General features: G+C 38.9%; 1 long non-coding RNA gene across 1 annotated transcript in view; it reads right to left on the bottom strand.

Annotated features, from left to right (window-relative positions):
• Positions 1-421: 421 nt before the first annotated feature.
• LOC104693995 overlaps positions 422-14,737 on the bottom strand; it is a 33,662-nt gene continuing 19,346 nt past the window's right edge. Inside the window, exons 2-4 of the long non-coding RNA XR_752670.4 lie at positions 11,386-11,452; positions 10,424-10,591; positions 422-2,006 (exon numbers count right to left, since the gene is read on the bottom strand). This is a non-coding gene — a long non-coding RNA (uncharacterized LOC104693995). The remainder of the gene's footprint in view (positions 2,007-10,423; positions 10,592-11,385; positions 11,453-14,737) is intronic.

Here is a 14,737-nt window from a genome sequence, read left to right as displayed (position 1 = left end):
GCAGAGACATAAAGGCTGAAAGTATTGACAGCTTGCCCAGATATTCAGAGGAATGTTGTCTTTGGTCCTGCATCTCTGACTAACATGATTGTCAGTTCAACAGACATAAAAGGGAGTTTGTCATTATAAAATAAATTTGGTTTACTATATTGATACTTCTTACTATGGTGTTCCTTTCTCTGTGAAATTATGAGAGTTCTGTTAAATTAGGAAGCGTCTGGCCCTGAACCTTCAGAGTGTAAATCTGTTGCCTAATTGATCATGACCACATTACCTCTTTTCCAATATGATTTTCTTTGTCTACATGAGGTGATAACAGCTGCTTAAGGATATTAATGTGTTAGCAAACATGATTTAAATCCTTTTTGTTTCTGTAGTCGGGAGAAGAACAGTAGGATCAATATAGGCAGTTGTTTTTTAGCATTGCCACTTAGCCATTATGGTTTGGTAATGATTCATCCATCAGATTTTGTACCAGGAACTAAGGATGCTTAAATATCATCAGGTAAAATATTTCCAACTTACTGTTTATTCATCCAAAAGAGAGCTTCAATGAAGAATGCTTGGAAGAAGATGAAAAAAGCTTAGAAGAAAATGCTTATCTAGTTCATTCTCAAAGTGTATTTTGAAAGTAAGAGTCTTTAGACCTCGTGCTTCCACACTGTAGATGTCATGTGGCAGAGAGGTCCTCAGCTCTGTTCCATCCCTACCTTTACTCTTAGAAATGGCAAGCAGGCAGAGAGCAGTTGCTGTCCCAAAGCATGAGCTGGAGGAGCTTATGCCCATGTTTGGGAAGGTAATGGGCTGCTGCAAGTACAGAGATGGGGTGTGTTCAAGACCCCTGTCTTCTCTGCAGGTTGTTTTTTTGCCAAGAATAGAGATTATGATAATAAATAATTATCTGCAGACTGGAGACAACTCTGTCATAAATATTCTGTCTGCTATGCAGTTTGCACTTTTGTTTCATGTAAGTAGCTCCTTCCTTTACTTTGATACCTCATTATCCCTCTGCTTCCCAAACTAGCTATACAGCAGCAGCAAGGCTGAAAAAGACTACTTAGCTGTCAGTCTTTAAAACTGCACAGAATAAGGAGGATGGGAGCCCTCTCTGCAGGTATTGTTTTGTTGCATTTTATTAGAGTTGTTTCTTGAAGGGGAAGCCAGATTAAAAAAGCAGAGAATGGATTTTTTGCCCTCCACCATAATAATGCTCCCAGTACAAAAGGTCACTTGTGGATGGGTTGTTTGTTTTTTTTAATATCAAGAAACAGCTATGCTTGAATTTGGCTTCTCAGGAAATAAGTATCTTGGACAAAAATGTGCTTCTGACATAGAAAAACTGCAAGCATGACCATGGGCACATGGACCTGGATCCATCTGTGCTGTAAAGAGAGGGTTCTCTCTTCCAAGAACTGAATTCACAGTCCACCAAAAAAGAGGAGCGATGAGAGGGGTGCTCCAGCATAGCTTGGTGGTTTCATGCTTAAAAGCAAAAGGAAAACAAAGTAAATGCCTGCTGTCCAGCCTGATAACAAATATGTACCGAGACACCTAATTTAGGGCCAAGCCTTCCTTGCCTCGCCTTTCCCCAGGTTTCCCTCTCCCTGAACCCATGAATCCGAGGCTAGACATGAGTTATGTGTGCTTGTAGGAGGATCGGTTCAGTCCTGGTTCATGCCTGTTGCAGGTCTTTGGGAGGTGACTGCTGTCCTGCCCCATGTTTGTGAGGGTTGCTGGGCTCATGGGTGCAGCACCGTGGAGGGGATGGAAGGACTTGGGGATCACTTTCTTAATTGCCACATACCTTGTTATTTCTGATGTCATTGTCATTTCATTTCTGATGCGGACTGTAAGGAAAGTGACAGCTGACCAAGCTTCAAGAAAATGCTTGTCAGTGGTGGATACTGATTTCTGCTGGTTGATGATAAAACCATACAAAGTCCTGTTCTTTAGAGCAGAATGAAGGCTTGTCATGGCAAACATTTCTATGTCAAAATGGGATGTTACTACAAAAAAAAGAAAAGAAAAAAAAGCTGTTGAAAAAAACCTGGAAAACGTTTTCATAATTAAAAGAAAAATCAGCCCAGAAATATTTTCAAAATGTTCAGAAACCTTCTTTCCTTAGTATGGTCTCTGCTGGCCAGCTGCACAGTAACATCTGTCCACAAACCAGCCTCTGACCACTCATTCAACCAAGACCCATAGTCTACAGTGTCAACGTCTCTGCCCTCTGAATATGTCGAGAGCAAATTGAGTGTCCTCTCCCCTTTGAGAGGCTTAGATTGCCCCAGTGTATCCCAGTAAATAAGTTTTTCATTACTGTTTGAAAATAACCCGCAAGACAAACAGGCTTTCTCAAGAAAAAATCATATATATGTAATTATAATGCAAGTTAATCCTCTCCTTATCATACAAAATAAAGTGCTTATGTGAAAGACTGTATCCATGTTGTGAAGACTGTTGTGTTTACTGGATGAAAAAACGAATCTCCTGGGGACGAAGCCGTATCTTTGACTTAAGATACATAATCAATAACCTTGCAAGGCATTCAGGCTACATATTCACTAAGGAGCTGCTTTAGTCAAACACATCCATGTCTCTTTTAGGATAAATCCCTGTTGTCAGCTACACTAAAACAGTATTTTCAGTTCTTGTATTCATAATGTTAGTCCTACATGGCAGTTCTGTGTCATCTGACAACCCTAATCCATCTCAAGGTTAGAATCTATTTTGTATTTCAAATCTCCCAAATCTCTGACCACTTAGTTTAAGCAGGATTAACATAAGCACCAGAAACCACAGAGAAGCAACAAAAGCCAAGATTATGCTTTGATCTGCTCAAGTAGACATTTGCTGAACTCCAGCAGTACAATGAGCAGCAGAGCAGAGAACAGGAAAGCACAGCCTCAGAGCAAAGCTTTGTGATGGATGTGCACTGGTAGGAAATTACCAGCTACATTGTGTGCTTCATTAAAATTTTTTACAGAGAAAGTTAGGATAAAAATACCAAAACTGTTCTTACCAATGAAGCAGAAGCAGATTTTGTTTCAACACCATTGTTAGTCCACTAAACACACTAAAATCACTCAGGAAAATGTTCCTCATGGTACTGGAATTTAAACCAAGGTTATTCCTGGCCCTATATATGCACTGGCCCTATATATCTGAATGAGAAGTATTTGTCGGTTTATAAATGCAGGGATTACCTGTAGCAACTACTCCCAGCTCAGTTGACAGAGCTCTGTCTGCTGTGTACCACGACCTGATCCTGCATCTCTAAAGCAGGGTTGATTGAAGTTTAATAAATGAAATGATCTAATGGAAATGCTCAGTTTCATTTTCGGTTTCGTAGACTTAGAATTTATTTGATAGGACAGCTTTTGTGATTCTGTGCTCTTGTGGGTACAGTGAAAAAGGAGTTTTGTTTACTGATAACCCAAGAAAGTAGATTAAAAGACTGATTTTTCCTGAGAGAAATGCAAAAAGAAACTAATAACTTAAATAATATTTTAAATATTTTTAATTATAATTATATTTTTTCTTATTTAGCTGTAGACTTGTATGATCAGTCACATGTTAATAATCACTTTAACAATCATTTACCATTTGCATTTTTTTCTTTAACAGTCTGATTTTCAAGTGGAAGCCTTCCACTGAAGGATGCTGATATTAATCTCATATTTAAAACTATAGCATGAATGTTGCACATATTCTGAATATGAGCTTTTGCAAAGCATTTTACAGAACACTGTCTCATTGCTTGAACAGTGGCAATATTTTAGTTCTGATAAACTGTGGGTTTGCATTCATTTTTTTAACACCTTCAGAATAATGGTGTCATATTTCCTATTCCCTGAACTAACCAATATTCTTCCCATTTTTATTTTTTTTTTATTTTGGTTTGGGTTTGATTGGGGGCTTTTTTTTTTTTTTTTTTTTTTTTGCTACTGCTGCTGCTGCATTAATGTGGAGTGTTCTGGCTTCTGAGTTTCAAGTAATAATAATGAAAGAAGATGCTTTTTTTTTTTAATACAGGTCCATAAAAAATGGAAGAAAACTCTCCTCCCTTCTCCCCTCCCCTCCCTTCCATTCTCCTCCCCTCCCTTCCCCTGCCTTCCTTTCCGCTGCCCTCCTCTCCTCTCATCAGTTGTGGGATGTGTTGTGTCCACAGCACTGGCAGGAATGATGGGGTGGTACTCTCAGATGGGTATAGGGACAAAAGTAAAAGGTATAACATAGCAATTGCAAACACTGAAGGTTTTTGGTGGGTTTCTTTTATGTTGGCATCAAAACAGATGTGTCAGCTCTGTTTTTCACAGACAGGTCCTTCAGTGTTCCTGAGCTTAAGCAACGGAACTTGAGCCACCTCCAAGCATAGCACTGTGTTTAGCTCATAAATGCTTCATTTAAGAGACAAGCCATCCCATTTGTGACCCACAGAGCAGTTTCAGGTCTACCTGCAGAAGACCTTGTGCATAGAGCTGGAAAGGAGCACCTTGGAATTATTCAGCAAACCCATTGGATTGCTTTGATTCACGTCGGGACTTCTGGCTTCTGTCCTAATGCAATATAGGCAGGCAGAAGATGCTTTCCCATCTGTGCTATTAATGGGCAGTGGGAGTGTTCAGAGTATCTCTGAAGGGACATTAAATCCTTGCCAATCTGTCACACCCGAGAGGGGAGGGGGTGTCAAGTCAGCTGAATCCTTCTGGCGGCCAGTTGCGATCTGTCCCTGAACAAATGTGATGGATCACCTGCAACCAGGTCACCTGCCAGGGCTCATTTGGGGATGTGAGGGGACAGTGAGGATGGACCATTTTCCCGGGTCTTCTGAAATCCCTGTGTACCATCGGTACAGCCAACAGCACCTGCAGGAGCTACACCCTCTTCCCCTGTGTTAGGCCATTGAATGTGCTGCCATCTGCATGTCATGGGACAGCAATCCTGTCTTTTTCTTAGCAATCCTGTCTTTTTCCTGTATTCCCAGTCCTTCCAGCATGCTACCTGGCTGCAGAGAGCCAACACTGAAGGCTGCCTCAGAAGCCAGTGTCCCTTCTGCTCTGGAAGTGGATCTGTTTGCCTCACCCTGAGACTCAGTACCCTCCCACTGCTATCTGGCCTGGTGAAATTATCATCCTAACCTCAATAAAACACTTCATTATTTTCAGTGCTGTAATTCCATGGGAATGCTTATAAAGAGGACAAGATAAGAAACTGTGGGATGATGGGATTCTGCAATACAATAAAAAGGGATTATTTTTCTTAATAAAAAGGGCTTTTCTGAGACTTGCAAGCCCAGTGCACTCAGCTGTCCTTTTAGTACTGAAAATCTACTCTTTTTTTTAAGGCTCATATGCAGTAAAATGCTCAACTGAGTCTCCCTGTGTCTTTTCCTCTCAAAAAAATCTGGTAATGTGTCCCACAATATGATGTTATAGGAAAATCGCCTTTGTTCTGTAGCTCTTAGCTGACTTCTAGGGGTGAAAGCTAGTTCAGCTCAGACCTGCTCTCATTTAGAAGCTCATGCCCATTACAACAAGCAACTCCTTTTCCTAGTACCATGTCAAAAACAACCCATCACAACTTTTATGTAACTTACAAGTCTTTTCAGGAAAAAAGGTCTGAGTAGTGGAGTTTGGCTCCATCAAAAATTCCCTTTCACTCAAACAGCTGTTTTCATATCAACCTGTTTCATACTTGGGATAAATCTGGGCATTTTAAAGGGGGGGTAGCATCTGCTGAAGTCTTGTTTGCTTTGTGCATGCTAGGAATTCAAATGTTGGGTTTGCAAACCACAAAAAAAAGATCCTACTGCCTTCTTCAGACTTTCTAACAGGGAAATTATCTCTGTGTAACTAATTTAATGCTTAGTGGGAGACAAAGAGGGAGGAAGATGGCAGTCCCATGATTTTCCGTGTAATTATGGTTTGGGGTTAGGGTAGCAGGAAGACAAGGAGGTTGTTATTTATTAAATTTTAATTAATAAAATTCAAAATAATGTAAGTCAAACTTCTTCTCTCATTAATTTTGTTGCAGAACTAGACTAATAAGGTGAAATAGCTTATGCCAGTATAACACTTTATGTCATGGTGAGAGGGATGCATCCCATACAATACTGTCTGGAGAAACACAGATAATTCTCCAATAATAGCCAGGAGGAAAACATCTTCTGTTCTCATTTTCACTCTTCAGTGTATGTTGTTCATACATTAATCTGTGTGTTTTTCTGTTCAGTCTAGCCAATCAATATGTCTGAATCTCCCAATAAAACCTGTTTCTGCAGATAATCTACTAATTTAATAAGATGAAATGCATGCTACAAATTCCTCTCTTTTCTTTCTACACTCAGGGAGAAGAAAATGTGATAAGTAACATCTGATCTGAATGAAAACTATTTACTTACAGTTGCTGCATGAAATAGAAGCTTGGAGAGAGACAAGGAAGAGTTCACCTACCTTAGATTGCTACTATTAGACCAGTGGACTTCTTAGCTACTCAAAGGTCTCTTGTGAGGGCAAAACAAAAGCAAAACAAACAGGAATGTGACTCAGGTCCCGTAAATCATCATTTGAAAAAACCTAGAGAGGTCTGCTGACCGTCCAAGAGTCTCATTTCCTAGCTTGAACTTACACTTACTACTCTAAAAGTTAGGCAGTGTGAATATCCCTGAATATTCTATAAGTTTTATATATCCAGCCTTCAAGCTGTAATCAATTTTTCTTTCCTTCATTCTATTTTTACTGCTCTGCTGAAATTACAGAAGCCCCAACCTGGAGTGCATCCAATAGCTTCTGATGGATAATAAAAACTGACCCACAGCCAACAGAAAATGGAGTGATAGAGAGGAACCTTTTTTATTTGGGCTTTGAGGATCCCATTTTCTTCTCCCTTTCAGGCCAGTGTGAATGGGGCTACAAAAATATCCACTGCTTTGATCAATCACCTCTGTCATGGTACCTCATGTCTATGATCCCTCTTTCCATTTCATATAGTAAAAATCCTCCCATATTTACTTTCAAAGCGTATCCTTGATAGGCTTCTTTATTCTTTTTATGCATGAATAATCTATGAAGCTATTGATGCCCTGTGCTTACACACTTCTATTAATGCTGACCTTGACATCCAACATACATTTTCTTCCTTTCATGGGAGAAGTTCCACAGGTCTATTCAGTTTCTTTGCTTGAGCTGTATGCACTATTTATCAACCTTTAAATCTCCTCCAAAGCTGTACATATTTTGCATTTGAAGCCCACTTAACATTAACCAAGAATCTATTTTACTGTGACTTATAATAGTTTCACCATCACTTTTCTCTAGACATTCACTCTGAATGGGACACACAGCAATGTTTTCTTACATGTAAAATGTCTTTTAAAAGGTCCTGGACCACAAGTTAGGCACATTTGATATGTTTTTCTTTTGTACAAGAAAACATGTCAAATGTTCATTCTTCTTTGAAGGAAGCTATGGGAATTTAAAATAAAATATAAGAAACAAGATCTAATTTTGCTTGGCCAGTCAAGAGCTTGCTGCCTAAAGTGGAGCATAGGGCAACCTGTGTCTGTATTCTCCAAAGATTGTCCAAGGAGAAAACCCAGTTGGACTGGACATAATCCAAAAGTACTCTGAAGTCAGCAGAAAGTTTCTCTTTGACTTGTTTAAAAACAAACTTACACCCAGAGGAAGAGAAAGCCAATATTAGAATGCTTCACATTTTGTCATTCTGAACTAGCTGGGCTGGAGGTGCAGAGAGGACAGACAAAAGCCATTAAGTGTATTGAGGAAGATTCATGGTGTCTAAATTCTTTCTACCCATTATTATGCTGGCAGTTTCAAAAAAGTGTCAATTTTCTGTGCCAAAATATGGGTCTAAAACCAGAAATCCTCTTTTGGATTCATGAGAAGAGAAACTATTTATTTGTGATTCATGATGAAAATATACCTTATCTATGAGTGTAAAAGTAGCCAGTTTTGTGTTGCATAGAAAATAGCCTTGTAAATATCTTTCACGTTGACTTGCTCACAGTCCTTATGCTTTACATGCAGGATAAGCCCTGGGTTTGAAATGTGTTTATTATTTAAAGGCTTGTTTTGATATATCAAGGTCTCTCCCATTCCTCCTGATGATCCTTTCCTTTGAAGGTTCACTACCTGATTGAAATGAGAATTTCCATCCACTGCATCAAACAAGCAATGATCTCTTCTGAAAAGTTCTGTATTTAATGGCATCGTGTGTGATGGGAGCAGAGAGGGGAGGGGAATTTTTTTTTTTTTTCCCAAATCCCTGGTCATCTTATTGTGTGTAGATGTAATAATGTAGAACCTACGATATTACAGATGGCAGAACTAACGTAACCTTGGTGTTTCTCTAATAAATAGAATTCAAGCCCAGGTAATAAATGAGCTGTACACTAAAGACTGAATGAGAAGTCCAGAGGGGAAGGTAATGAACCCAGTAATGTCAAATACCTTTATCTCAACCATCATTATACTTTTTCATTACACAAACTCTGAACCATAAGAGGAGACAAGAAATTAAAAATATAAACGCACATTTTTTATACTGGGATATTTGCAGATTAGTACCTTTCCAGTATTACATCCTTTACCTATTACCAGGTGCTTTCCTGGAGGTGCTTTATTTTGATTTTTGTTGTTACTACCATTACTTTGTGCATGTTAGCAAGGCATATGTAATAGGAATTCTTGATTAAAAATACTTTGTTTTCTTATTGTCCTGGTAGTTCTCATATTCCAAAAGCAAACCTTGTAATAATTTTATTTACATGGTAAATCATTGGGTACCCACTGAACTCAGTGGAGTTTGGTTTGTTTGCAGCCAGTAAGGGTCTCTTCCATTCTTAATAAAATTTAGAGTCCTTACCTTCAAGTAGCTTACTGTTACTATAAGTCTGACAAATCTACTGGGGAGGCAAATCATGGTCAGCATCTTGGCTACTCTGGAACAATGGAGTTTTCCAGGGTTCAGCTAAACCTCCTTGAGAAGATGAATGCTATTAGGGCCAGTCTTACACTTTGTCTGAGGCTACAGCTACAAGGAAAATCCAAAATTCACCACCTTCTTACTAAAAAGGTGAATTTTTGGTCTTGTCTTCTGTCACTTAAAAGTATAGCAATATATAGGTGCAAATACATAATTTTTATATATATATTCAGCACTGGTGAGGCCTCAGATGGACCAGTGTGTCCTCTTTTTGCACACACACACACACAGAGTCCATGACACAAGTGGAGAAACCTCAGGGGATCCAGCAGACAGCAACCCCAGCAGTGGGGCATGGGCAATATGATCTGCACAGAGAGACTGGTGGTGTTGAGCTTGATTAGTCTGGCAAAGGGAAGGTTGAGAAGTTTGCTTTAAATCCATTACTATTTGAAGGGCAGTTACAGGGATGATGAAACCAGGCAGTGTTGAGTAACACCGAGCAGTGTATCAAGGCACCATGGCCAAACTGTGGCTGGCAAGCTTCAGAGTGGACATTAGGGAAAAAATATCCCCTGGAAAGTAATTAATTGTTAATTATTATTAATTTTAGCACTTGTGTCTGAAAGTTCTGTTTGCTTGCTACATCTCTGCATCAAATTGTATGCAAATCTGAAGTGTCTGTTCTACATTTTGGTTAAACAATAAAAGGCACATTTGGGCAAATTTGGTACAAGCTCAGACAAAGGCCACAAAATCAACACTTCAAAAGGCAGTTTTCATATTGTTCTGTGTGTGAAGATCCAAATGTTTTCTCTTCTTTGATGAGGAGTGAGGTTGATCGTTACAATAGTCTGCATACTTTTAAATGACAGGTCTTTTTAATTCACTGTACTGCATTCTCCTGATTTGCATCACACAGTGTTCTGGTTTTGTTCTGACCCAGAAGATTCTGCAATTTACAACTGAAAATTTAGCTTGCACACGGTCTTGTATTATGTGGTTCATTGGTCTACCTCTCAGATATTCAGCATATTTTGTGTGTCAATAGGTAGGAGATTTGGCAGCCTGACCTCTGATGCACCCACCAAATACCTGACCCAAGATTCCTAAGGCTGTAGAAGTACTGCTTTTGATGCAGAATATTTGACAAAGCCTTTGATCTAAAAATTTAATCATTTCATTAAGCATTGTTATATAAACAACATTGAAAAAAGGTTAATAGGTAGGCACAGCCCTAGCATAGGCAGCAATGAGTGGTTTTGACATCCCAAATTCACTTGAGATCTCTCCCACTGAAATATGCTGAAATGAGCAAAAAATGCTCTCAGGCTTTTCTGAACAGCTAAATTTATGCTGTTTTCATCAAAGAACTTACCTAGGTTCCTTTTAACTCCCTTCTCTTGTGTTTTTGCCACCAACTTAATAGTAATTCCACATGTGAAAAAATCATTAAACTTCATGCATTTTGACTTACAGCTTCAACTTCAGATCTTGTTATGTTAGGATTCTTCCCTGTGACCTGATGCTTTGGTGTTGCATCAGCACCTATTGGCTCCAGGTAAAGCCAGGTCCAGCCTTACTTCAGCAATTGTAGGAGGCCGTCTCTGCTCCAGAGATATTGTAATTGCACCAGACAAGTAAACTGTAGGAGGGAAAATATAGGGAGTGTGAGAGGATCTCATCATTGTCAGAATGGATCATAAAGCTGACCACGTTCTTATTCACTGAAATACACTTCAGCCATTGTGTAAAGAATCCAAGAAATATAAGACAAATGACTTAGAGTGTTGCAATGAAAGAGTAAAAGGACAAGCCACAGGGAGGCAATGGGGAAAGAATACCACTTAGGTCAACTACATTGTTAAGAGCAATCATTAAAAGAAAAAAGATTGTTAACTGCTGTTTCAGATTATGTGCTGTTCTTAAAACAATGTACTGTTATTTTCTTCTTTCCTCTAACCTGGTATATTACTTCTTTGTTTACTTAATGACACCAGACATGTACTTAAGAAAATTGCACACCAAGGATCTGATTTATTGCCTAGACTCTATTTGCATGAAAAAACAACACCAAAGCAGTATTTGACAGGTATGTATCAATTCAACTCCTAAGAGGTGTATTTTGAGTGAATTGTGCAAGTAATTAGGCATGCAGTTACTTACAACATTTATTTAAATCTGTGAGAATTTAGTACTTCTCCTCAGGAAGTAAAATTACAAGCAAGCCGTCTGGAGTCAAATACATTGCAAGTACAACTTTGTTGTCCTGACCCACACAAAACTCTGCCAGTTTATTCTACAATATCCCAAAAATGTTTCAGTTAAACTTCATTTTATCTTGGTTCTGCCATTTCCAAGCCACTAACAAAAATGATTCCTAGTTGCCTAGGGCTAGTCCAACAAGCATGAGTTCATTATTGGAAGAATGATACCCACCTGTTCCTCTCCACATCCACTTCAAAGTACATTCAGAAGTCCATTCAGAAGTCTGTCTAGAACAAAACTTTGCAGAAGAAAAACTTGCTTATTACGAAGGCAAAGACATAAAACTCAGGGGATTTTCCATTTTACTGACAGTGAAACTTTTTTTCTGTGTTAGCATAATGGATACAAATGCATCTCATTCTAAATCAGCTATGAGGGCAAGCTAATTGTTTTTAAACTGTTGGCGGAAAGAGAAAAAAATATTGATAAAAAGGAGAAATAATTACTTCATGCTTACAGTCACAGCTGACTGGGAACTTTCCAGCAAAACAAAAGTTGCAATAAAATATAAATTTGTCATTACCATCTGCTTCTCAAAATCCTAATACTTTATGAACATTGATGCACTAAGTCTTAAAATACCCATGTTATGCAGAAAACTATTTATTAGCCTGTTTTATAGATGCACAGCTTTCTGTGGGCTATTTGCATAGACATGAATTTAAAGCTATGGGAGCACCTCTGGGTCAGACTTTCAGGTGGCAAATTCCCACATATTATCTGTGGCACTCAGGCTTCTAAATTGCTTTTTAGCAGGAGAAACAGCCGCTTTGTGGGTGAGGCTTTTAAAATAATCTTCAAACATTAGTTGGCAGAGAGACGTGCTGTTGTGCATGATATACCCAGAGAAGAAAAAGAAAAGTCCTAATGATGCCAGCTGAGATGGAGGAATCTGACCTTATGTATTTTAATGTCTGAGGAAACTAGCTCTTTCTTCATTAGAGAAATGGCTGAGCAATGAATGAAGCATGTATTCATAGAGAGAACACCAGCATGAAAGATTATGAAGTAATGCACCAAGGATTATTTACAAGAAGGAATGTATGCAAATAGAGCATCACATTAAGGCAGGAGGTCCAGGCTCTAATACCAGACCCAGCCCTCAAAATATAAATGACACTTTCGTTAAGTTACTTAAACTGTTAGTGCCATTTCTTTCTCTCTCTCTCCTTTTGTCTGCCTGTTCTATCTAGACACTAAGCTTCTTAAAGCATGGACTGTGTTTTTCGTGCTCACACAATGCACAGAACAATAATGGCTTCATGCTCAGCTGGAACTTTCAGACAGTATCATAATAGAACTAATTAATGGTAATGAGATCTATGGAGTATTTCAGATGCTGCTTTTTAAAGATATCCGTGCTGGGTCAGAGCTGTGAGACTTCTCATGCACGCAGTGAATCATATCCCATTCTGCCAGCTGAAGGAGGAAAGTTTCCATGGCTAGTGGGTAAGGAGTATGGTTTCTGCAGCATCAAATCTCATTGGGACTATACAAATATACTACTTGCAGGTGGAATATATTGATGATGGAAGCCTTGGTTCTGTGTTTGTTTTTTTTCTTTTATACAATATCCAGCTATATAATAAGAGGGAATCATATTAGTAAAAGTTTTTGTGATGTTATTAGCAATAATTCTTCTGATAATGTTAGCATATTAATGGCATTGTCTACTTCTTTGGTTTGGTTTAGATTGGGAGGCCCCTTTCTTGAAAGGGGAAAAAAGCCAACCCGATTTCTAGGGAAGGGTATTATTTAGTCTGATTTAGTTAGTCACCCTCAGCATCCAGTTCTAGCATGTCTATTCATACATGCCCTTTCCAGGTCTTCAGCGTGGTTATGCATAGAATATGCTGAGTTCAAAGGGACCCAGCAGGATCATCGAGTCCAACTCCCAGACCTATGCAGGACACCCCAAGAGTCACACCCTGTGCCCAAGAGCATTGTCCAAATGCTTTTTGAAGTCAGACAGGCTTGGTGCTGTGACCACTTCCCTGAGGACCCTGTCCCAGGGCCCAACCACCCTCTGGAGGAAAAACCTTTACGTGGTATCCTACCTAAACCTCCCCTGACTCTGCTTCCTGTCATTTCCTCGAGTCCTGTTACTGGTCACAAGAGTAAAAAGATTGGTACCTGCCCCTCTGCTTCCCTTCATGAGGATGTTGAAGACTGAGGTCTCCCCTCAGTCTTTTCTTTAGGCTGGACAGACCAAGTGACCTCAGCCACTCATCACAGGGTTTCCCCTCAAGGCCCTTCACCATCCCTATGATGTAGAACTATGTAGAACTAAACTTGGTTAATTTTATGCAAAGATCTTCCTAGGTTAAGGGGGCTGAGTAGTTTAAATGTTGGAATTTATTTGTCATAAACTTGTCTGTTCTTCCAGGTGGTCACAATATAACCATGGTAATACAGTGAACAATCACAGATAACAGTGAAGAGGAAGCTGCCTAGAAGAAAAGGAATTAGCATAGTTTGAGTGGGGACACATCAGTCTTTCACATTTTTTCTGTCTCAAGAAAGGTGGGTAGAGGTTTTCTGTTTGTCTTGGATGAACCCCAGCAATGCTGACTGTGGAAATAGGGACAAAAGATTCCTTGTTGTCATTGTTCTGTTTGGGTTTTGTTTGTTTGTTTTTAACAAGAAACTTCAGCAAACCTGATACACAAACGCCTACCAGCCTCCCTGCCCAATTCCTGTGCATGTGCTACCTCACTGCCAAAACAGCAAATGCAGCACACACTAAGCATGGCATATTTTTGCATTAAGTAAAGAAGTCATAGATGAACTTGGTTCCCATTTGGGCTGACTTTTTTTAATGAGGACTTCATGCAGAGAAAGATGACTAGTTGAGCACATTTTCCTTGACCCAGTTTCACCCATGGGGTTATATGCTTTATTTATTTTTAAATTAATGATTAGGGAGGAATCCGCAGATTTTCAGTGTTCTATATCAGTGGAAAAAAAATGTGGCCAATTTTTTTTTACTACCAAGAGGGTTTTTTTCACTTTCCATGAGCAGGTTAATCTGTGTTCCATTTAGAATCAGAATTGCACAGACTTTTCTCTAATCTCTTTTATCTTTTCTCCGTTCTTGATTTATGATCACTATATTTGGAAGTGGCAAAATATTTTCTTTTCTTTCTGAAATGGAATATTGTTCTTCTGCTTGTCAATTCCTCTTGATCAGCCTTCAGTGTTCCCACAACAGAGATGCAGAAGTAAAATTCTTCTATAGGCAGAGTTCTGGTCTCTCCCTCATTATCCATTTGAGTTGCAGTTACCATATCAGAATTTCTTCTGAACTGGTATTATAGGATGTTTTGTCTGTTAGGATAGGAAAGGGTCATTTTTCTGATAAGACACCAATAAAAAAGTTATCCTTTATTCTGTCTGACTTGTACAGTTTGTAAAGAAGACCAGCCTCTCTAACCTGTACAGTTTTTAAAGAAGACCACCTTCTCAAAAGTGATACCCAGTAATAGAAAATTGTGAGAGGTATTTTTTTAAATTATTTTTTCCA

The sequence above is a fragment of the Corvus cornix genome, chromosome 7, assembly GCF_000738735.6.
Source record: "Corvus cornix cornix isolate S_Up_H32 chromosome 7, ASM73873v5, whole genome shotgun sequence".
NCBI classification, from domain to species: Eukaryota; Metazoa; Chordata; class Aves; order Passeriformes; family Corvidae; genus Corvus; species Corvus cornix.
This window is presented reverse-complemented; position numbering and strand designations above follow the sequence as displayed.